At 44.1% G+C, this 23,724-nt stretch overlaps 1 long non-coding RNA gene across 1 annotated transcript; it reads right to left on the reverse strand.

The window, feature by feature from the left end:
• Window positions 1-1,195: 1,195 nt before the first annotated feature.
• LOC147008641 (uncharacterized) lies at window positions 1,196-22,867 on the reverse strand. The gene is made up of 3 exons (XR_015053222.1): window positions 22,772-22,867; window positions 6,037-6,150; window positions 1,196-1,486 (listed from the first exon to the last, which is right to left on the reverse strand). It is a non-coding gene; the product is annotated as an uncharacterized LOC147008641 (long non-coding RNA).
• Between the last annotated feature and the right edge of the window lie 857 nt (window positions 22,868-23,724).

The following is a 23,724-nucleotide window of genomic DNA, read 5'->3' on the forward strand; positions in this document are numbered from 1 at the left end:
CAATTGAACATTTACGGTGAGACTTGAAGATTGCAGTTCTTTGACGATCCCCATCAAACGTGGCAGAACTCGAGCAATTTTCACGTGAAGAAAGATTTCACCATCTTATAGTGCAAAGCTGGTAGAGACCTACCCCAAATGACTGGTAGTACATACATTGCTGCAAAAGTGCTTCCACCAAGTATTGACTAATGGGGTTGAATACTTTTACAACCAGTGAATTTTGATTTGTACAGGTTTTTTACAGGTATTCCTCACATGTAACCTCCTTCAACTATAACAGTGTTTAGTTTGATCTCTTCAGTTAAGAATAAGAAGTTGATTTGGAAAAATAGTTTTTTCATCATTCGTAATCCTTACTCTAATTCACAGACTGGTGTTTGTGTGTGTGTTTGTCGGGCTACTCCTCCGAGAGTTCTGGGCCAATTACATCAAGAAGTGCTACATCAGGTCCATATGACCACATTTAGTGCATAGGGGTGTTTTTATCTTTGTCGGGGGTATTGGCGAATGGGAGGGGAGCAAATTGTCTATGTAAACGTGTTTTGTGTACCCCCACTTAAAGTGGGAGAGGATATTACAAGTCCCCACCCTTTACAGTAGGATTCCTGTCTCCACGTTTTCCAAAGCAGTGTGGTGTTTTGGATTATGCAGCGAGAGGTATTTTGAATTGCATGTTTGAATAGGGATAATAACACAACCACCACCCCCCCCCCCCAGGGCCACTCCCTACGGGAGTGGGTGCTTCTAGTTCAACTAAATGAGGTATTATTGGTCAGGGTGAATACTTTTGCAAGCCACTGTACCTTCAAATCTACCATCTACCTCTTCTGAGGATGGGTTATAAAAAAAAACACATTATAATAAGGTGAATACTATACAACAGTTCAGCAAGTACAGAAGAAACCCAAAAATATCAATAACACAACAGAAATATAGAATGAATAGTTATGAAGGAGATGGATTTCAACACAATAATGGAGGTAGGCACCTCCATCCCCAAAACTAATTGGATCAAATATGCTCAGCGACATTTTCTGTGGGAAATATTTTGAATGCTATAAAATGTTTTAAAGATACCCAATGAAAATATAAAAAAGTTACAATCAATCAGACACAACACAAAATAGAACTCCTCATTTTTTCTCCATGGAAGAATGACAGAATCCTTTTTTGGAGTTTATTGAGAGTCAGAGTTTTAAGAGATTCATGAGGTGTCAACTTTTGTTGGAGAATAGTTATCCTCCAAATATTTATACTAGCAAAATGGATGTGATTGATTGTATTTGGGATGTAAATGTTACCACCAAAAGGAGGATTACTTCAAAAGAAACATTGTCAAAAAATCACACTGGAATATAAACAGGAACAACCTTTGATATCGTAATGGAACCGGGGCTCCGCGACAGGTGAACCAAGACTGCCAGAGATAAAGTTCCAAGATGCCAAATGGAGGCGTTTTAACTCACACGCATCATGAGGCACCCTGTGTTGGGGGGGGGGGGGGTTAATAATGAAATAATCAGTACTGTGCACCGAATGCACGTTCATTTTAATGATAATTTAATTATGCCAGAGAGTCAATTATTAGCTCAAATTCACAGCAGCAATAATTAAAAATACTGTAATTCAACAATAATAATTTTGGAGTATGACAAACAATAAAAGAGAAAAGAGTACAGGAACCAACAGTGCTCTTATAAATCTAGGTACATACTGACTCAATGCTTATCCTACTAAGATCGTATTCACAGCGCCTCAAACATGCTAGAGGAGACAGATGGGGAGGTGAAGATGAGGAGGGTTTCCCTTGAGGTATCTGTGAGGCACAGCATGGTGCACCAATTAGTTTGCTGGTGAGTGGCCCTGCAGTTCATACTGCAGTTGGCATGTCTCGAACTGTGGCTGGAGTGGTTCGTACTGTGGCTGGAGTTGAACTGTGATTGGCACACATCTTTGACTGGAACTCAAACTCACGTGAAGAATGGGCAAAATTTGGAACAGTGCTTGAATTTGGAACTGTAGCTTGACTTTGGAACAGTAATTTTTGGACAATCTGTATAACATTAATATAAAACAAAGAAATAGTTTTACTGCAGCAGTTCCAAGGAAAGGGAAAAGTGGAATTTGTGATAATGCAAAAATGATGGACAGGCTGAATATTAGACTTCAACTTAAAATCATGAGAATGAAAATAAATTGTTGGTTGGGGATTGTAATGCTTTGACAGGTAAAGAAACAAGTTATTTATCAATTAAATGGCATTGAGTCGGAGTGAATACACATCTCATCTTAACATATGAGACATTAAGTAGAAGGCTGAACTAAAATGAATTTTAGACATATTATTCTTAAAAACAAGATGCCAACATGAAAAACAAAATCAGTGCAAGTTATAAAAGGAATGTCGAAGTGCCAGAGGAAAACTGCATAATTTATACCTCATTATAAAGTAATCAGTTGGAAATACTGAAATTGAGAAGAACAAGTAAAAAAGACATAAAATGCCACAGCCCCCATTGTTTTCATAATTTTGCTGTATGGAGTTAAAGGGAGAACCCATATTTATGTTCAACTAAAATGGCCACCAGTCTACCAGTCGGCCATCTTTGAGAAAATCACAAAATAAGGTGAGAAGCATGTTAAGGCAATGATGTAATGTAATTGGACCATGCATGTTTGAGAAATGGTGGGGGATACATTTAAGTAAGAAAATGGCCACCAGTCGGCCATCTTGGATCTGATCTCTAAAAAAAAAAAAAGATGAGTGTATGTCAGCCATCATTCTTTATCTGTTTCCAAAGTTTGAACAACATCAGTAAATCCATGTCCAATAAATGGTTGAGGACGTGTTCAACATCTGGTATTTTTTTTACAACTAAAATGGCCGCGAGTCGACTATCTTGGATGTGATGTCAAGAGCGAATCACATGCATATGTAAACCAACATTATTTATCCGTGTGCCAAGTTTGAACAACATTGGTGAATGCATGTCGGAGAAATGGTTGAGGACGTGTTCAACATCGGGTTTTTTTAAACAACTGAAATGGCCGCTAATTGGCCATCTTGGAAGTGACTGTGAAACAAAAATGACAAACATGTGTAAGCCTTCATTCTTTATCTGTCTGCCAAGTTAAAACAACATTGGTAAATGCATGTCAAAGTTATGGTTGAGGATGTGTTCAACATCGGGATTTTTACAAGTAAAATGGCCGCGAGTCGGCCATTCTCGATCTGATGTCGAAAAAGAATGACATGCCCATGTCTGCCATGACGGTGTGTGTGTGTGTGTGTGTGTGTGTGTGTGTGTGTGTGTGTGCCAAGCTGAACACCATCGGTAAATGCATATCCGAAAAATGGTTAAGGACGTGTTCAACATAGAGTTATATATAACCAAAATGGCCGCCAGTCCGCCATCTTGGAATTTATCTCAAAAAAAAATGAAGTGCTTATGTAATTCACCATTCCTTATCTGTGTGCCCAGTTTAAACAAGATTGGTAAATGCATGACTGAGAAATGGTTGGGAACACATTTAAGTAAGAAAATAGCCGTCATTCAGTTATCTTGGATCTGATGTTAAAAAAAAATGAAGTGCATGTGTAAGCCATCATTCTTCGTCTGTTTGCCAAGTTTGAACAATATAAAGGCCCGGTCACACCTTGACGTTTTAGCCAGCGATGGCAACGTATTAAAATGTATGTAAAACGCTGGCTTACGTTGAACTTTTGATGTTTTTTTTTAAAGATTCGGACGTATTCATAGCGACTTGGTCTTATGTATAACGCATTGGTAACGGACACAGAACGTTTCGTTGTGTTATAGATAACTTATACCAACGAATGCTGAACCTGTTGTCGGCCTACACAACAGATGCCCAACGATAGTCTAATTTAGGCATAGCGCTTTGCATGCATCGCCGACGATGTCGTGACGTAGCCTATTAGAAGGCTGACGCACAACGATTCGAATCATAACTGCCGTAGAAATGGAAGTGTCAACATCGCGGTCACACCTTGGCGATCTTGCCAGCGTATGCCGACCTCAGAAAAATGTGTCTAAAACGTTGGGGCACGTCAAATACGGTATGAGTAAGTTTGGTATACGTGAGTAGAACGCTAAAGTACACTATCATACGTCGTAGTAAGTAGAGTACGTCAAGAAATTTTTAACATGTTCAAAATTTTACGACGTACTTGGCGTATGACACAAATTCCGCATGCGATGGGGATAAGTTTTACACACGATATGTGGACGCTTACACACGACCACAAAGGCTACTTATAAGCTACTCATAAGTCGAAACACGTCGCGATAATGTCTTTTTTTACGCGAAACTTATTTCTAACTTATGTCTGACGTGCTTTGAACCAATTCTTTACGTAGTCTCAACACACATCAACGTATGTAGACGTATTCCAATGACGTCTTCCGGTCGACAACAAAAAAAAAATTAACGTGTTTCTAGCTTACAACTGCCATATAAAGACTTGTTCCCAGCGGTTTTGGGAATTGGTATATAAAAATGCTGCTCATAAAAGGGGAACCCAACAGTGTTTTCGAGTTCTTTTTGAGTCGATGTCCATGTCAGCAGTAACGGTATCAGTATCAGTATCAGTATTAGTATTAGTATTAGTAGTAGTTTGTTCATGTTGGCAGTAGTAAGTGATTGTAAAGGGGAGGGTGTGGGTTATGATGGATCCTCCTTGCGTCCGCGTGTCCATGGGTAGGAGACATCTTTTCACCATTGTTCGAAGTTCTTCGCGGCTAATTTTTTATGGGGCTTTTTCAACAATGAGCTATAGCTTGTTTTTACGATCTAGGTCTATTCATAACGGGTTGGACAAATGCACAATGAACTAATAATGTGCATAGAGCGCTTTGATTACTTATAGATACGATATACCAACGAATAATTATCGTGAAGCCGGCGTTCACAAACTATGCCCAACGATAGCCTAACTTATCCATATCGTGCGGCAGTTTATCTTTGCCGGTGACGTGGGGTTTGCTATTCATAGGCTGCCACTCAACGATTTAAATGGCTGCATCTCCTCGATTGAAAGTAGACGCTTGCGCTCAACAATTGGATTTTTTTTTACACTCAACGACTTTTAAACGGTACCACTCTGCTATTTTCATTGTGTACAATGAACGGTTTAAATTGCTGTCACTCGCCTTTGTTTTTTGACGCTGGGGTTTTGAAATTTGAAGCGTTTCTTCTGAACGTGTTAAAACGCTCAAACTCGACTATTTTAAATAGACGCTGCCAATGGACAATTGGAATCATAGCCAAGCTGGACATCGAAGTGTGAACATCCTCGTCATGCCAAAGAAAAGTTTGAAGAATGCTGCAAATAAGTGTCCTGGCCGTGGCCGTGGACGCTGATGCAAGGACGATCCATTATACCGACGTCTTTCAGCCTATGAGTAACTTATAAGTAACGTCTGTCGATGTGTGGCAACAATCGCTTAATGTGACAACAACACTTTAATCATAGGTTAGAAATAAGTTTCGGGTACACGAAACATTACCTCGGCGTGTCTCAACTTATGATTAACTTACAAGTAGCATGTGTTGACGTCTGTCAACGATCGCAGACCGTGCATACAACTTGTGGCCAGTGTAGCGGAACGTGTGAGTCATACGCCGGCATACGTCGTGAAATTTCAAGCATGAAAAAATTTGAGGACAACCAAAAAGTACAACGTTTAAAGCCAACGTACAACGACGTATGGCAGTGTTTTTCAGCGTGCTCTCAATGTTATCAAAACTTACCCATAACGTATTCAACGTGTGCCAGCGTTTTAGAAAAAAAATTCAAAAATCGGCATACGTAGGCTAAAACGTCAAGGTGTGACCGGGCCTTAAGAGAATGCATGTCTGAGAAATGGTTGAGGACTTGTTCAACATTGCGTTGAAAAAAAAAAATGGACGCCAGTTAACATCATTGGATCTGAACTCAACAAAAAAATGTCGTGCATATGTTAACATCATGTGTTGTTTTTTGCCACGTATGACTAAATCGGTCCATACTTGTCTGAGATATGGTAGCAGATGCACAGATGCACCTACACTCATACGAACACGAAACTCGAGACCAAATCCGTAAGCCCCCATTTCGGACGAAGTCCAACGCGGGATAATAACCTGTTCATGCATAATGGAAGGGTGAGAAAATTCAGCCTCTATGGATGGCATATTCCCCCTTCCCACTCCATCCCTCCCACCACCTTCCCACAAGTTCAGAGTATAAGTTGGGGTAACAAAGATTATTCAGAGTCTTATTAGTATTTTTTATCAGAAGGTATTTTAAATTAGATTATCATTTTAAGGCATACTTCAAAAACTTGAATAAAATCTATGCATTTAACATGAACACCCAAAAGGAAACAATAATATCTCAAAGATACGTTTTTCTCACTGAAAGGCAGAGGTTGTAGATACTAATGGTTATTGCTTACTTTTTGAGGAAATGTATGGGTCAGGTCAGGTATGGGAGCAAGCACTGGAGCAGTGCATCGCTGTGTCCACTTTCTGCTGGTACTCCATGGGCCTCCACCGGGCCATCCCCCAGGCAGATGCCTGGCCCATTACCATCTCCATGAGATGCTGATCACCCTGCTGCAACCATGAGGCATGTGGTCGAACAATTGGCCTCCTCCACTCACGAGGCTCCCTCGCTGAGAGAATCTGGTGAGCAGGATCAGCATCAGGAAAACGAGTCACATGTCCATACAGCCGCAGCTGATGCTCATGGACTATACAGGTAGCAAATCTCATTTGAGTCTCTCTCATCAACCACTAATTGGACACAAAATCCGACCAGCGATAGCCAAGACCTGGTACAAGACCTCCGAAGAGACCTGGTACAAAAGGAATTAAGTCTCCGTCTCAGATCCTTGGTCAGAGTCCAAGTCTCCCATCCATAGAGCAAGACTGGAAGCACCAAGGACCTGAAGACTCAGACTTTCATCCTCCTGCACAGGTACCGGCACCGCCATACCCCATGATCCAGTGAATCCATGACTCCCCAGGCCTGACCCAGACATGTAGTGACCTCTGACTCACAGCCAGCAGAGACATGAATATCACTGCCAAGGTAAGTGAATCTCTCCGTGACCTCAACATCCTCGCCGCAAACAGGTTCAGACAGGAATGCAGCATCCAAGATGTCAATGAAAGGCTGGATCTTACTTTTGACCCAGGAACCCCATAATCCCAGCAGCTCTGACTTCTCATTCAGCACCTCAAAAGCCCCCAAAAGGATATCTAAAGTCTCTGCCAAGATGACTGCATCATCTGCGAAATCAAGGTCCGACATCTGGACATTCCCAAACGATGTGGTGGTACCATCTCTGACTTATTTCTAGTTGTTACTGGAGTTCGTCAGGGGTGTGTACTGGCGGAAAGTCTCCACGAACCGACACCGCTCCGCTCCTATCTGCTCTGCTCTGCTCTACTGTCAACCCCAACAGCTTGCAATGACCAGCTCTGCACCAGGGAACTTGTGGAGCACCAGTGGAGCCCGCGCCGCATCCCCCTGATGGTGTCCCTTTCCCAGGTGAGAAAGGGACAATAGAAAAGAAAAAAAAAAAGGAAACCGAGCTGTTGCTCACCTTTCCGGGCCGCACGATCGTTCTTGGCCTTCACTGGCCTTCGCCGCCTTGGCCACGTTGTTAGCCTTCGCCACCTTGGCCACCACCTTGGCCACATTGGCCTGCACCGCGTTGCCCAGCACGATGTTGACCAGCACGATCTTGCCACCTTCGTTCTTTGCCATTGCCGTTGCCATCGTGGCCTTTGCCTTTGCCATTGCCATTGCCGTTGCCGTTGCCACGATCTTGGCCACCAAGCTGTTTCTTAGACCACCATGTGATCTTGCCGCCTTGTTGGCCACCTTCTTGGCCACCACCTTGGCCACCACCTTGGCCACGGAGCAAGGCCACCACCTTGGCCACCTTCTTCCTTGTCCATCGCCATCACCATCACTATCGTCATCGTCACCAACTTTTGCACCACCAAGGCCGGCACGATCTTCGACATCGCCACCACCTTCGCCAGGTTCTTAGACCGCAAACACCTTCGTCGCCAGCAGCTTGATCTCTCCGACATCCCCCCTTGAATCCAGTCCATACACGTGCTGAAAAGTGTGGGGGCCAGTACACACCCCTGATGAACTCCAGTAAAAACTGGAAATAAGTCAGAGATGGTACCACCACATTTCACAGCACTCTCAGCACCAGAGTAGAGTTCAGACATCAGATAGATCAGTTTTGGTGGCACCCCATGAAGTCCAAGAATCCTCCAGTGGGCATCCCAATTCACTGAATCGAATGCTTTACAGAGATCAGCAAAGGCTGTGAGCAGCCCCTGCGGAAACTCTCGTCTGCGTTCGGTGAGGATCTGAAGAGCAAGGATACGGTCAATCCCCTCTCCCTCTCCCTCTCCCAATCACAGATTTATCCCCTCTCGTGTTCAGTTGTCTTACCCTTCCTCCCGCCCTTGGTTTACTGAAGCTTGTGGTGAGGCAGTTGTCCTGAAACAACTTGCCTTTGCCTCATGGAAAGCAAACCCAACTGAGGGCAATCTCAGTTCTTTCCACAAAGCTCGGAACAAGTGTGTATCTACCCTCAGGAGAGCCAGAAAACAACATATTTCTCATCTCAAGTCTGAACTCTCAAACCTCTCTCCCTCCTCAAAATCCTGGTGGAGTTTAATCAAATCTGTTTCTGGTGTATGTTCCCCCTCCATCCCCTCCCTTACCTCAAATGGCCGCACTGCTGATTCCACACGTGATAAAGCTGAATGTCTAAACTCGGTGTTTGCAGCTAAATCTTGTGTCCTAAACCCATCACTATCTCTACCCACTTTACCCAGTCGCACCCAACTGTCCCTGGACTCTGTATCCTTTTCTCCTGACAAGGTGGAGAGCTTGCTTTCAAACCTCGAGTCAGATTCTGCAACCGGTCCAGACGGCATCAGCCCACGTGTCCTCAAAGCCTGCTCTTCTGCTCTTGCTCACCCTCTCTCTGTTCTATTCACCCTCTCATTTGCCCAAGGTCATCTGCCATCTGCTTGGAAATCTGCTAACATCACTGCCCTGCATAAAAAAGGTGCAAAAACAGATCCCTATAACTACAGACCAATCAGCCTTCTCCCAATCATCAGCAAGGTGATGGAATCCATCATCGCCTCAGATATGAAATCCTTCCTCTTCTCCAATGGCTTGATTTCCAATCATCAATTTGGTTTCAGACAAGGTCACTCTACCCTGGATATGCTGCTTCTGCTCTCCCATCAATGGATGGAGGTCCTCAATGCCAGACAGGAAATCCGAGCCGTATCCCTGGACATATCACGTGCTTTTGACACAGTCTGGCACCCTGCCCTACTCACCAAACTCTCTTCCCATGGTATTCAAGGCCATCTCCACTCATGGCTCGCAGACTTCCTCTCCTGTCGCAGTCAACGTGTGGCCCTAAATGGAGTTCTTTCATCCCCTCTTCCTGTGCAGGCTGGAGTTCCTCAAGGTAGCGTTCTGGGCCCTGTTCTTTTTCTGGTTTTCATCAATGATCTCTCGGACTCTCTGGAAAATCCTCTATTTCTCTTTGCCGACGACTCCACCTTCTGCCGTACCATCTGTCATCCCTCAGACCGGCAAGCAGCAGCTTCTTCGCTCACTGCAGATCTGGATAAAATCACAAACTGGTCCAACACGTGGAACATGTCTTTCAATCCAGACAAATCTCACACTCTCACTATGTCTCTTCGAAAGGACCGTTTACAAAACCCCCCCATCCACTTTCTCAACAATCCTCTGGAAGAAGTCTTTTCTTTCAAGCTTCTAGGTCTCACTATCTGCCATGACCTTTCCTGGGAAAGTCACATTTCCAACCTCGCCTCAAAAGCCAGTCGCCGACTGGGAATCCTCCGTCGTGCTAAGTCCTTCCTCGGCCCTCTTGAGCTCCTGACCACTGACAAAGCTTTTGTCCGTAGCCTGATGGAGTACTGCTCTCCCCTCTGGGCTGGTGCTCCTGCCTCCCACCTTTCTCAGCTTCACGCTGTCGAAACCAGGGCATTTAAGATCATCGGCATCTCCCGCAATGAAGCTGAGTCTTTGGGCCTCTCACTCAATCACCGCAGGTTGGTCGGTGGTCTTTCTGTCTTCTACCGACTCCTCTCCAGCCTTGCCCCCCCTGCTCTCTCTGCGATTTGTCCCCACCACATTTCCACAGGACGCTCAAGGTCCGCCAACAACCCCTTCTGGTAAAACTACCAAAATCACGAATCACTGCTCATCTTCACTCTTTCATTCCTCTTTTTCCCGCCTTTGGAATAAACTTCCTCACTCTATTCTTTCCCATTCTTCCCTCCAGGCTTTCAAAACAGCTGTTCACCACCACCTCTTATCTTCCCCCATCCAAATCCTCGATCTTTTCTACCCCCGATAATCCACCCAAGCCCACTTCCTTCATTTCTCCTGCTTTCCTTCCTGAAAGTCCCTGAAATGTCTATCTTCTCTTCGCCATGTTCCCCGTCCCATCCCCATCCCTCTCCCTTCCACAGTTCACCTAATGTGTCTGTTCCCCACTGTTTTGTCCCTTCCACTCCCGCCCCTCTTGTCTCATGCTTCCTTGCTGTGAGTTGTGTGTTAGCTCTCATACGAGCCTCGACCAAGGTATACAAAACAAAAAAAAAATCGTTGACCTCTTTGGTGTAAAGCCTGAATGCACTGGACGCTGGTGTTCAAGCAGATGGTGGCGACCCCTATCAAGAATTATCCGAGCAAAGACCTTGCCCGGCGCTGAGAGCAGCGTCACCCCTCGGTAGTTTTTGCAGTCTTGGCGATCACCCTTCCCTTTCCAGAGAGGGACAACAAGGCCCCTCTTCCAATCAGTTGGGATGATGCCTGTGTTCCAGGCAGAGCACAAAACTGCATGCAACAACACGAGTGCAGCATTTCCACCAGCCTTGAGAAGTTCAGCATGGATGCCACAGATCCATGGAGCTTTACCCCATTTCAACCGATTCACCGAAGCCCGTGTTTCCACAAGCGAAGGTGGACCACAGTTGATTGGAGGGTCAGCAACAGGGATTGTAACACCCTTGACGTCCAACTCAAAAGCTGGTGGATCAGCCTGGTACAACCGCTCAAAGTAACCGGCCCAGCAGGTCTTCACTTCAGACTCCTCTGTCAAGAGCCTACCACTCTCTGCTCTAACTGCAGCGCTCTGATGGAAGGGCTTGGATGAATGCAATGCCCGAATTCCCCTGTAAGCGGGCCGAGAATCACCTGTCCACAGGTGATGCTCTACCACCTCACAGATTCCTCGCACATAGGCATCCTTGTCCACCCTTAGTGCACGTACAGTTTTACGCCTCAGCTCTCTGAACAGCTCAGTTTTGCCATTCAGCCTGGCCCTGCGACTCTGGTCAATGACATCCAGTGTCCCTTGAAAGACAAAATTCTTCTTTGCCCTGCGGTGAGTTCCAATACATCCACCGGCAACATCAAGGACGGTGGTCTTGAAGGCACTACAAAACTCTTCGGGACCCCCCCCCCAAAGCACCCAGTCCCCCCAAATATCCACTCAGTCTGTTCGCAAACTCCTCAGCTACCCTCTCATCCTTGAGCTTGCCAACATCCAGCCTAGGCTGGGATGGTACCATTCTCCCGGATTTAAGGTGCAGCTTTAGAGTTGCTACAACAAGCCGGTGGTCAGTATTGAAGAACTGAGCACTCCGGTCAACCCTTGAATTCTGGGTCATCCTCCAGCGACCACCAACAAGGACATGGTCAATCTCCTTTGCCACACCACCAGCGTTGGATTAGCAAGTCTAGCGGTGATCTTGTGGGCGCTGAAACCATGAACCAGCCACCCTAAGTCCATGACGTCTTGCAAAGTCAAGCAACTTCATGCTATTCTGGTTCATATTTCCTGACCCATCGGGACCAACACATGTCTCATAACCATCCCTATCATTTCCAGTCGATGCAATGAAATCCCCCAAGAGTAGAGGTGTATCTCGTCTGGGGCACTGATCAACCACAGACTCGAGCGTGGCGTAGAATGCATCCTTCACGGTGAGGTCACTCGCCTCAGTCGGAGCATAGACAGAGACCAGGGAAATGACACCTCATGAGTGACGAATCCTTCATCTCATAATACTCTCGTTGACCGATGTTACCTCAATTTTCATTGGGGTCAGCTTATTGGACACAGCTACAGCAACTTCTTGAGTATGGTAACCATCAGATCGACCAGACCAATAGTAGGTGTAACCACCCACCACGATCTCGCCGCAATCCGGTCCCCAATCCTCAGAGAGTGCTGCAATACCTATGTCCAAACGGTTGAGCTCAGATGATAACAGAGACTGGTGATCATCCTCTCTTAGGGATAGGACATTCCAGGCACCCACCTGAAGAGACCGCCTCAGGTTAACCCAAGGAGACCGCCGTCTGGTGGACGACACCTCAGCACCACTCCGACACACTCTCCCACAATCTGACCCAGGGATGTTACCCCGTGGTTTCCCTCCTATCCTCAAAGATTGGGTGTTCCGAAGGCTTTGCCCCAATCCCATCATCTTGTGAGCTGCCCTGCGAAGGGAAGCTGTACAGGAGGTACTCCCACGGAGTGAGTTCCCAGATTTCTTTGCGTCTTTGTGTTTTGCGGAATGAAGGGTTTTATCGTGGCCGGAGTGCAAATCCTGCCACCAACCTCCTCATAAGAATGTGTGGAGTGCGGAGCCCATTATATTCCTCATTAATATGTGGAGCCGATTACAATCAGGATAATCAAGACTCATTAAGATTGCGTTTCAGGAAATAATTCATTTGAGCTCTTGAATCATCGTGGAAAGGCCAGTGTATGAGAGAACACACTGTGTCGGGAATCGAAGCTTTGACAGCCCCAAAGGAAGAGGTGAACACACGTGAGTTGAGCTGGCAGGACTGGGACACTGGGGGGTGGAAATAACAATGTGGGAATTTGAGTTGGACGTTGCATGTAATGGTGAACTTCTTCATTTGATTTTGTATCTGCTCATTTGAAATACAAGTTTCAAAAACGTTACGCTGTTGATGTGATCACTGTAACGCCACTCAGAAGTCACAGACAGCAACTGATAAAGATACATTTGAGTGGTAACTGACCTGTTCGTTCAATCATGACCCTGGATTGCAGTCTTTCGAGAACGCACTGCAACCACACACTACATACATACACCAAGGGGACGGAAAACCCTGAAGGTGTGCATATAACCCCCCCCCCTCCTGCCCCATGGCCATACCTGCTCTCGTTGTCTCCCCTCCCTCTCACCCCTCGCTCTCAAAGAAACCTTCACTCTATTTCCCTCCAAGCTTCCTTCTCACCTTTCACAAAAACTCCCCCACTCACCCTCCTCCCTCAACTCTCCCCTCTTACCCTTCTCCCTCCAATCCCCCCTCTCACTTCCCATTCTCAAAGTAGCCCCCCTCTAATCCACAATGCTGCCTCCTTCCCTTGCCTTCCCCCTTCCAACTCATTCCTTCCCGTCTCCCCACATTTCCCCCCACCCTCCTGCCCCATGGCCATACCTGCTCTCGCTGTCTCCCCTCCCTCTCAAAGCTTCCCTCTCACCCCTCGCTCTCAAAGAAACCTTCACTCTATTTCCCTCCAAGCTTCCTTCTCACCTTTCACAAAAACTCCCCCACTCACCCTCCTCCCTCAACTCTCCCCTCTTCCCCTTCTCCCTCCAATCCCCCTCTCACTTCCCATTCTCAAAGTAGCCCCCCTCTAATCCACAATGCTGCCTCCTTCCTTTGCCTTCACTCTTCCAACTCATTCCTCCACCACCTCCAATCTTCAACTTCTCTCTGGCCCCCCTCTTGTTCCTCCCTACAGTGCCTCATCCCATCACAACCGAGCCTTTTGTCCTCCTCCTCGTCTGGCTCTTCTGCAATCCCACACACACTGTCAACAACACGCCCTACCTCCTCCCTCTCCTCCCACATCTTACCCTCCCCTGCACCCAAAGCCTCCTCCCCTCCATCTCTCTGCTCTCCACTGCTTTGTACTACCCTCTCCTGCCCCTCTTGTCTCCTGCTCCCTTTGTTATATGTTCTGTATGTTTGCTCTTATATGAGCCTCGACAGTGTTTCCAAAAAAAAAAAGATCAGGGCCCAGATCAGTTGCAGGTCCAGTGGTTTTATGTTTTTTTTTTTATAATTAATTGACACTAAGTATCGGCACCATCACTACTCTATAACCTCATTTTTCTCTCGGCAATCAATGGGGGTATTTGGTGACATGTTTTGCTTTGATTGATCGGAATTGTTGATGATGCAAACATTATGTTATCGGACTTAAAATTTATGACGTATGATTATTATTGTTTTGTGATATCATCATTTCGTATTTGCAATATTAGTTAAGCAAAGAGCAGTGAAATGTGAACTCAGTTGTTATAAGTTACAGCCAGCACGTAAGGCAACCAATCATGAAGGTCAGTCAGCTGCAGTCATCTTCTATGGAACAGGTATTTGGAGGCCATGAGCCACCGTGTGATTGGCCTTTGAGGGATGAGGTTTAGGACCAGGAATGATAGACATAAAAGTGGGTGGACCAAGAGACGCAGAGATCATGTCGAGAAATGGAGGAAGCAGAGCCGTAAGAAAAGAGAGATCAATGTGTGGTGTTAATAATGGAAAGAGCAAGTCAGAGAGATACTGTGAGGTCACATCTCTGTGATTATTTGTTTTTCCACTCAGGGAGATCCTCCTTTCTATACAAGGCCATTCTGTGGGTCACAGGTGCTTGAGGTCTTTGGAGATTCAGTTTCAATGTGGAATGATTCAGTTCTATCGACATTGAACCCTTGATTTGGGGGATCATTTCTGCAAGGCTTGCTTATCTGTCAAGCCATTCATGTGAACTGTTACAGTTAAGTGAACTGTTGATTTTGCATAAGTGTGTACTGTGTTGTAAAAGATTGGTTTAAGGTAATCTAAGCAAATTGGTTAAATTGTGCAAATTGTAAACAAATAGTTAGTTTACCATCACAGAGATTGTATCACAAGTTATGCTTTAGAAGTATTTGGTCAAAGGTCCTGGTTAGACCCACCACTAATATTCCAGGCCACAACCAGGTCTGTTCCTCGAGGAGTGGATGCTGCCATTCTGTGGGCTGGTTATTTGAGCACGCCCTATATTTGGTGGTAACCACCGAGCATATGGAAATATGTTTCAAAAAGATAAATGACCTCTTAATGAAACAATTTTCGAGCAAATGGATAATTTGCAACCACCATACACAAAACATTTTGAGAATGCATTTCTATGAAAGTGAAATAATTCTATAAATTGTTGAAAAAGAAAAAGGAATAATAGAATATTTCAAAAATGATATCAAGAAATATAAGAATGTGGTAAACAAAAAGCCATCTCATCATATGAATATAAAAAAAATAGATTGGCTCCTTTGGAAATATTTTATTAGATCAAAAGCATATTCACCAAAAGAAATAATAGTAGGAGGAACTTTAATAATTCAGTTTGATTTGTCAAGCGATTTCGCTTGCCCCAGCATATCTGAGTAGCTTGGGTGATGGGGTCAGTAAAGCCTTTCTGCATTTCTCTCATTGGTGTGGGTTCAATTCCCATAGTGGTGCAGAGTGAGAATTTCTTCCCCTGGAATTAATTTGTTTTTATCCATGAAAATGTTTCTGAGCTGTCGTCAGCGCCCAGAGACTCAATCAAGAGTGTGCGTGGTCTCCAACACCAGCCCTCAAAACTGATAGACTTAAATATGATCTTGCTTCATATAAAGATCTGGAGAATATCCCCTTACAGATGAAAGTTAATGTTTGATAAATATGAGATTGTGCTTTAAAATAAATTTGGGCAGGATAAGAAAATAAGGGCAAAGGTGAAAGTGAATTTGGCTTTTTTCAAAAAATATAGAAGAGCACTCGGTGGAGCGCATACCTCCACCACATAATGACTGATCCACGATAACATATCGTGCCCAATACATTTTTGAAATATCATGCTATACAGTACCAAATCGTTTTTTGCCCTATCTCTCAATGGCAAAGAATCACTGTAAAAATTAAATATTTCTCGTATCCAGATTCGGATTTGGATCTTCACGAAAATTGAAACAATTAGTCCTTGCCATACACCTAACCTGTCCACTAAGTTTCCTCCAAATACTTCCACAACTTTTTGAAATATCGTGCTATATATTGGTTTCACCCTATCTCTCAACGGTGAAGAATCACTGAAAAAATTATAGTAGTCGGATCCGGATCCGGATATTCACCAATACCAATCAGTTCGTCCATGTCACACACTGGAACTGTCCACAAAATTTCATCCGGATCCGTCCCCAACTTTTTGAGATATCCTGTAGACAAACAGACAAACAGACAAACAAACAGACAAGCCGGTAGGTGGCGATGGGTCGCCGAACATGGAAACTATAAGACATAGAGCAAAATGGATGTCATATAGCGGATAGGGAATCATCTTAAGATTATGCATATCAAATTTCATCCAGTAACATCTAATCATAACTACTCGGTATCCATTAGAATGAAAAGTACCGAAAATGCGGTTTGACATCGGAAATCCCCAAAGTTCGAGGGGGTGTTGTGGGTGAACAAAGATCTAAATCGAAAATCCGGCTCGATCGTTTGTGCACAATGTATTCCAGATGATTAGTGTGAATTTTCATGACCATCCGACCATTACCCTAGGTCGAGGAGGATCAGCATTTGGCGCGAAGGCACCTCCAGCTCTCGCATATTATCAATTTTTGCACTAATTGACCTTTGACCCATGACAGAAGCGAAATCGGTCAATATGTCCTGAGGCAAAGTTGTAGTACTCATTGAGTACCATGAACCTGCAAAGTTTCATTCGTATTGATGCACTCACCTAGTCGCTAGGGGGCTTTCAATTTTCGCCAATTTTTCCGCCTACCCTAATTGTAGGGGGCGCTGCGGGTAAAGTATTCCATATATCACAAAAACCGGAATATATTTGATAGAGCATCACCTGTAGATTATTCCTGCCAAATTTCATTACCCTACGTGGGATAATGGCTTTCGGAATTTATTTCGCGTGAACGGTACCGATTTTGAAGGTTTTTCGTTGTTGCTAGGGAACCAAAGCATCCCTAGCAACCATTACAATTTACAAAGCACTTGGTCATAATATGTACCTACCACCCGAGTTTGGTCAAAATCCGCCCACGTTTACTACCAATTATGCTGATGACAAATGAACAAACATCCAAACAAACAGACAGAATTACTAACAATAAGGGTCACCTATTTCGGCGACCCAATACTGACAATAAGGGTCACCTATTTCGGCGACCCAACAAACAGTCAGAAAGGGGTGAAAACATAACCTCCTTCACCTTTGATGGTAAAGGTAAATATCATAATGATTCGAGGTTTCCATAGTTGCTCAGATGCGAACCGTAAAAGGTGATTTTTTTCCACCCACAAACAGCAAATTGAATGAAATTATGTTTAATAGAAATAAAGATATTGTGCATGGGTGAATATTTTTCAGTTATTTGTATTTCTGATTTGAACAAATAAATATGTTGAAAGGTATCTTCATGTATACTTCACCTGGTGAGAATCACATGTTCAACAGTTCCGTTGGAAGTCTTGGGTTGGTGTTAATGTGGCTTGTAGTGTTGTTAAGTGTTCACCTGCCGGTCTGGGTTAATGGTGAAAAACTTATCCCTGAAAGTTGATTCTTGGATTTCTTAGTTATTGTGCAAAGTGTGAAGTAAGGAAATAAGGAGGTGGGCTCCCAAAAACATTTATACTGCTCCAATGATCTCACAGTGTTCATCAACACTTGTAACACCAATAATTATGAACCAGTAAAATGAAATCTGGTTAAAGCTTTTTCAGACTTCTATGGTGGACAAATCAGAAGAAACACTTGTACCACATAATTATCAATTCATGAACATTTCCCCCAAAAATGTTCCAGATATATTCCCTTGATCTTTCAAGGTCAATACAGTATCTTCATTCAGTTCTCAAGTGTCCACATCCTGAGAGTCATCACTGACAAAAAAAAATCTTTCACCTGTTCACTCAAATTGACATTGTGGCTTCAGAAGCAAGGAAAAGGTTAAGCACCTCGAGACAAGTGGCTTATCTGAAAAATCATATACCTTTTCACGATCGATATTAACTGTGATGAAATACTCACCACTTACCCAAATGGATGTCGATGAAGTAATACTGATGAGGTTCGGCCTTATTCAGGGGAGATATTTTGCTTGATTTGCTCGTTAAGATTCCAATTAAAATCCACTATTTTGTTCTGTTTGCACAATTTTAAAAAAAAGGGTGAAAGTGCACACCACAGCAACTTACCGACCCAGCTTCAACACCACCTCCCAGTACCACATTAATACACGAGTGTCTGTATGGTGTGGGGACCCTGGCATCTTCCAGTTTTAATCCAAGTCCCATGATAATCAGACATGGATATTTATCACTCTCAAACATCTTCGGCAGACTAAACGCATGGAGCACTTTACTGAACACTTTTCCAGGTTAAATTTCAACCACAAGGAAAAGCCACAACATCACGCTCTCGGGCAAACTTGTAATGGGTATTATAATGCTGTCAAAAAGCTGTGTCATTCACTTTTAGTAAGAGAAGAAAAGAGGACAATGGTCAACAAAAGCGTCTTTTCCTGGCGAGTAATCACAGAAATTAATCACAATCAAATAGAATCAAATAGAAAAAAAAAATCAAGAGTAATCACAGAAATTAAGCTTTGTCACACTAACATATTGTTGTGGATAGTATATAGTGGGAGACTTGGAAAAACAATGGGTGTGGGGAGAAATAAGGGGTCAGGAAAGGACAAGATGGATGCAGAAGGAAGCTCACAGGAGAGAAAAAACTGGAAGTTTGGAAGGAGAAGGGCTTATGGAGGGGTGGGGTGTGGGTGTTAGCGAGGGAAGAAAAGATAATTGTTTTGGATTGGTGATAATCTGAAATGGTGGTGAATTGCTGTCTTGAGGACATGGAGGGAAGAGTGATATTTAAGAGAATGAGGAAGATGGTTTCACAGGCAGGAGAAAAGATAAACGAATGAGTGGAGGTGAGCTGTGATCCTACATTTAGGTAGTTTCATCAGAAAGGGTTTGATGGTGGACCATGTGCAACAAGCAGAAACCTTGGGGGGGGGGGGGTGGTGAGTTGGGATAAAGCACAGAAAGAGCAAAGGCTGCATCGCAGAAAGGAGGTGGTATAAGACAGAGACCACCAACCTGTCTGCAGTGGGAAAGTGATAGGCCAACGGACTCAGCTTCAGCGCAGGAGATTCCAATGATCTTGAAGGACTTGGCTTCCATGGCATCAAGCTGAGCAAGGTGTAGACAGGGGATCCAGCCCAGAGGAGAGAGTAGTACTGCATAAGGCTGCAGATGAAGACCATCTAGTTACAGTAGATAAGAGTTCAAGTGTATGAAGGAAGAACTTTGTATGACGGAGGATGCCCAGACAGCAACTGGCTTTGAAAAACATCTTTTAAATGTAGTTTACCCTAGAAAGATCATGGCGAAAAGTGACACTGGAGGTTGAGTGACTGAAATTGCTCAAGAGGATTGCTTAAAAAGTAGAAGTGAGTGTTTGTCATATGGTCCATTTCGGAGAGAGAGAGAGTGAGAGGGTGAAAATAAGCCTGGTGTTGGCGCAGTGGTTAGGGCAGCGGCTTGGGATCCAAAAGGTCCTGAGTTCAAGCCCCGTTGGGCCACTGAATTAATACACCTGTCATCCTTCCGAGGTCGGCGAAATGAGTTCCAGTGTACTGGGCTGGGGTATACCGCTGTTAAATAGGTGTACCATATCCGTGTTGTAAGAGGTGACCAGGGTTGCATCAGGAAGGGCATCCGGCGTAAAACATGTGCCAAATCACTATGCGGATCATACGCATGATCCGCTGTGGCGACCCCGAATGGGAGCAGCTGAAAGAAGAAGAAGAAAGTGAGAGGGTCAAATTTGTTAAGATTGAAAGATATTCCAAGTGTTTGAACAGCTTGTGATTGTGACAATGTCAGAAGAGAGGGAAGAGGCTGCAGCCTTCCTGTCTGAGGGATGATGGATGTCACAGCAGAGGGTGAAGTCATCAGCAAATAGATAAAGGGTATTTTTTTCCAGAGAGTCAGACAGATCATCAATGAAGACCATGAATAGGACTGGCCTCAGAATTCTGCCTTGGGCCACTTCAGCCTTGACAGGGAGAGGAGATGAAAGGATTATGTTGAGAACCACATGTTGGCTCTGGGAGTAGTGGAAGTCAGTGAGCCATGTGTGAAGTTGACCTTGGATGCCATTGGCAGAGAGTTTGGAGAGCAAGGTGGGATGCCAGACTGCATCAAAAGCATGAGATATGTTAAGATAAACTGCTCTGATCTCATTTCTGACATTAAGGGCTTCCACCCATTGTTGGTGAGTATAAGCAGCATGCCCGATGTAGAGGGACCTGGTCTGAACCAAACTGGTTATCTTGTATGAGGTTGTCAGAGAAAAGGAAGGATTTCATATCACCTGCAATGACAGATTCCAAGACCTTGCTAATGATTGGAAGTAAGCTAAAAAGTCTGTAGCTAAGGGGATCAGTTTTTGCACTTTTTTTATGAAATGCAGTGATATTATCAGATTTCCACACAGATGGAAGATTACCAAGGACAAACGATAGGATGAAAAGGGCAGAGATCTCGTGTGCCATCTGGTCCAGTCGCAAAGTTTCACATCAGGGGTAGTAGATATGCGAGACCATTCCTGACGAAATGCCTGTTGTTGGATTAATGGTTCGGGTGGTGGGCTTGGGATCCTTGGATCCTAAGTTCAAGTCCCCCTTGGCTGTTGAATCAATACAAGTTGGGGTTGATTCTGCCTATCATCCTTCTGAGGTCGGCAAAATGAGTACCAGCTTGCTGCTATCCTGTGTCGGAGTGGTGACCTGTCCAAGATTGTGCCCAATTGCCAAGGAGACTGCTGAGGCAGCATCAATGCTCTGCATAGAGTATGGTCCCAATGGATGGGTGGATTCCTCAATTGAGATGGCTGCTTGCAGTCCCTGCCAATCTGCCTGAGTAAACTGCCAGACTCGCTGGCATTGAGGTAGTTGACTTGAGAACAGGCAGAGAGACGTTGACTTTCACAAGCACATGATCAGATGAACCAATTGGATCAGAGGAAGAGCAGGATACATTCGTGGGGAAGTTTATCATTACAAAGTCCAGGAGGGAGATTTGCCATTCAGTGAAATCTGGATGGGAAAGTTTACAGATTGAGTCAGTTCCATGGAGTCACATAAGTCTTTTGCTAAGATGCCATAGCTGGTGAGAGGTACCAACACCCAGCCAATTTACATGATGACAATTGAAATTGCCGCGTATGAGGAAGAGAGAGTTTGGATGAGTGGTTAAAAGACTATCAATGTTGTCATAGCGAGATGTAAATGGAGTCATCACTGTTTGGAGGACGGTACAATAAACAGCCAAACAAGAAGTGGGAGCAGAGGTAATGTCACAGCCAAAGGTACTCCTGGTGGTTGGGAGGTGTAAGAGCATAATAATGAGAGAGGTAAACTGAGTTATTGATGTGTAGTGCAACTCTGCCACCAAAATTGGGTTCAGGTCGATCAAACCAGAGGAGACAACAGCCAGGGAGAGACACTAAGGAGTTAGAGACGTCCTGTGAAAGGAAGTAATCTGATAAACAGATCATGTCTGGCTGCCAGCAGCAGCCTGGATTGAGAGATCAGTCAGGTTGGAGCAGAGGATATTTTGTGGAATGTGACTTGGACAGACGACCGTGACAGGTTTCTGTGAAGTCGGTGATAGCATGATAGGTTAGAGGAAAGCGTTAAATATTTCACTGTTTCGATCTGAGAATGCCCATTTGCTTTTATGAGTGGGAGGAGGGTGAGGAGGAGAGGACAGAGTTGGGCTTGGGAGGGATGGACAGAAAAGATGAGAAAGAATTGGGAGAGGGAGGTGGAGGCTTTGGGTGTGGGGGGGGGTAAGACTTTTGGTTTGGGGGGAGGGGTTGAGGAGTTGTGTTCGGAGGTTGGGAAGAGGTTTGAAGGCATGAATTGTGGAGGGGATTGATGCCTTCGGTGAAGACTTGGGGTTGGAGGGGTCAAGCAAAGATGGAACATCATGGGGAGGGGGAGGTAGAGGCTTTTGAGAGGGTGTGGACTTTCGGTTGCGGGGAGGGTTGTGAGGAGTTGTGGTGGTGGATGGGTAGAGGGTTTGAAAGCTTGGAGTGGAGAGTGGATTGACACCTTAGGGTTGTCTGGATGAGGTGAGGACTTGGAGTTGTAAGGTGGAGGTTGAGGACTTGGAATTTGGGAGGGAGGGGGGTTGATTATGTGGGGTTTCTGAGGCGAGGAGGAGGAAGTTGAGGACTTGAAGTCACATTTTACATTGCATGGATGTTCCACGGGTCCCTTGTAGTTATGTTTAATTCAAGGTGGAATCACTTATGACCAAAGCTATCATGTGTTGTAGTACCAGCATGAGACACTTTTTTTATACAAGATCAAAGATTAGGGAAGAGTGATGTGATGGAGGGTACAAAGGCAGCAATAATTGACAGTGGGGCAACAGTTGGACACAATAAGCAAGGAGATTAACAAACAGCATTTGTAGAATAGTCTGTCTTCGGGAAGGGACGTTGAGCCTTTGGCTCTGTTTGCATTGCGGATATGATAAAGAACTCACACAATATTTTGTAGTTGCAGATCTTTGTTCAGGTTTCTTGGGAAGCCTCTTGGACACCCTGCTGTCCTGAATATTCAGACTGAGATCCAAAGCAAAATGGTAGGAAAAGAAAAAATAACACAACTGGGCGATGCTCACTGATCTTGGCTGTGGACTGCCACTAAAAAAACTGCAGTGTGCAATGGTCTCATGGATTTTCACAAGTTTGTAAACACTAGTATCGACTTGGCTTACCTCATTAAGACCTTTCAAAATCAATGACCACTATGAAATCTTCATGACACTCTGTAAATGATGATCTCCCAACGGGAGTTGTGATAGATATGTCACGGCAAACGTAAAAATGCTCAAAAACAAATGCGATAACAACAAAAGATGGCAAACACAAAGGTTCCATTAATGCCAACACCATGAGAATATATATGTATGTGTATATATGTATATGTATGTATATATGTATATGTATGTATATATATATATATATATATATATATATATATATATATATATATATATATATATATATATATATATATATATATATATGATAAACATACTTGGAGGAATAAAAAAAGAAATCAACGATGTGAGAAAATTCCGATTCAAAAAGGGCATCGAATAGATTAAAGGAAGAGGAATTTGGGAAGGCAAGCTGTGGCAGCATGGGTTGTGGCAAAAAAAAAAAAACGGACTGGTTAGATCAGAGGAATTGCTTGAGTTGTATTGCGCTTCCTGGTATACTCGTATATTCTGTTGATCTTCGAGGAATTGCAATTATTGTGACTATGGCCTACATTTTGGACCCCACAGTTGATGTTCATTAGAAATTTCCACACGATAAAACTCCTCCTGATCATCACCTATTTGCAATATAAGAGCAGCAGATAAGCCTGGTGTTGGATTAACAGTTAAAGTGGCTGGTGTAAGATCTTAGGGTCTTGAATTCAAACTCC

Source organism: Eptatretus burgeri, chromosome 18 (genome assembly GCF_056783735.1).
Source record: "Eptatretus burgeri isolate ZD-2024b chromosome 18, Ebu_testis_v1, whole genome shotgun sequence".
NCBI lineage: Eukaryota > Metazoa > Chordata > Myxini > Myxiniformes > Myxinidae > Eptatretus > Eptatretus burgeri.